The 1,555-nt window shown below is 39.9% G+C and overlaps 1 pseudogene; it reads left to right on the top strand.

Annotated features, from left to right (window-relative positions):
- The first annotated feature begins 368 nt into the window (after positions 1 to 368).
- LOC110216211 (olfactory receptor 2A7-like) lies at positions 369 to 1,316 on the top strand (annotated as a pseudogene).
- Positions 1,317 to 1,555: the final 239 nt, after the last annotated feature.

The following is a 1,555-nucleotide window of genomic DNA, read 5'->3' as shown; positions in this document are numbered from 1 at the left end:
AGTACTTCCTTCATTGATATTCTGATTTTAACATTATGGGACATTTTATTAGCTAAGTCATGAATTCATTTGGAACTTGGTATATAATATCAATTCATGGACTAAATTTCTCATCTCAAATTCATGGACTACTTTTGGCCAGACTTCTTTCTGGTTTTCTCAGGAACTTTTGGCAAATACTGAGTCCTGCCTCTAGTAACGGGGTCTTTTGAAATGAAATATCATTTGAACAGAAATTGAGTTTTTAAGAATTCAATAATTTCACAGCAAGGTCATCGAAAGTCTTACACACACCAAATGCATAACACAATGCTCAATATAGACATTTCTCATTTACTGGATCTTGGCAATCTCTTTGTCTTTGTCACAGAAGTATGGCTAACAATCAGACAATGGTGAGAAATTCATCTTGATGGGATTTCCTGTTGGACCTGACATGCAAATGTTCCTCTTTGGACTCTTCTCTGTGCTGTATATCTTCACTCTAATAGGGAATGGAGTCATCTTAGGTCTCATCTGTCTGGAGGCTCGACTCCACACCCCCATGTACTTCCTCCTCTCACACTTGGCCCTTGTTGACATTTCCTATGCCTGTAACACTGTGCCCCAGATGCTAGCAAACCTACTGGACCCTGTCAAACCCATCTCATATGCAGGATGCACAACACAAACTTCTCTCCTTTTGATTTGTGCCCACACAGAATGTCTTCTCCTAGTGGTAATGTCTTATGATCGCTATGTAGCAATTTTCCACCCCCCTCAGATACACTGTTATCATGAGCTGGAAGGTGTGTATCATTCTAGTACTGATCTCTTGGACCATTGGGTACATTTCGGCCCTGCTTCATTTATTTTTATTATTGCCATTGCCTTTCTGTGGTCCCCAGAAAATTAATCACTTTTTTTGTGAAATCTTAGCTATTCTCAAACTTGCCTGTGCTGACACCCATATCAATAAGATCTTGGTCTTATCTGGGGCATCTTTTGTGTTGGTTGGACCCTTTTCCTTAGTTGTGATTTCCTACATGCGAATCATCTGGGCAGTCCTGTATATCCAGTCGAAAGAGGGGAGACAGAAAGCCTTTTCCACCTGCTTCTCCCATCTCTGTGTAGTAGGACTATTCTATGGCACCGCCACCATTATGTACGTTGGGCCCAAGCGTGGGAACCACAAAGAGCAGCAGAAATATCTCCTCCTATTTCATAGCCTATTTAACCCCTTGCTAAACCCTCTTATTTATAGTCTGAGGAACAATGAAGTAAAAGGTGCCCTTAAGAGGGTTCTGTGGAAAGAAAGACCATCACAGAAAACTTGACCCCCTATATGAACTGCTGATAATCAGGCAAAAATTGTAACTAATGGCTTTTTAATAGCAAGTTAAAATCAGATCTCATACCACTCAATTGTGCAGGAAAGTACAGTCTGTGTAAACATAAATGTGTGTTGATTCTCTTTGTCAGACTGTAAACATTTTATGTAAACTATCAAGTTTCCCAAGAAAAAATAAAAATGACCTACCAAAGTGACTAAAACCGATCAAATGAGAAGATCCCC

The sequence above is a fragment of the Phascolarctos cinereus genome, unplaced genomic scaffold (assembly GCF_003287225.1).
Source record: "Phascolarctos cinereus isolate Bilbo 61053 unplaced genomic scaffold, phaCin_HiC Scaffold_1;HRSCAF=81, whole genome shotgun sequence".
NCBI lineage: Eukaryota > Metazoa > Chordata > Mammalia > Diprotodontia > Phascolarctidae > Phascolarctos > Phascolarctos cinereus.
This window is presented reverse-complemented; position numbering and strand designations above follow the sequence as displayed.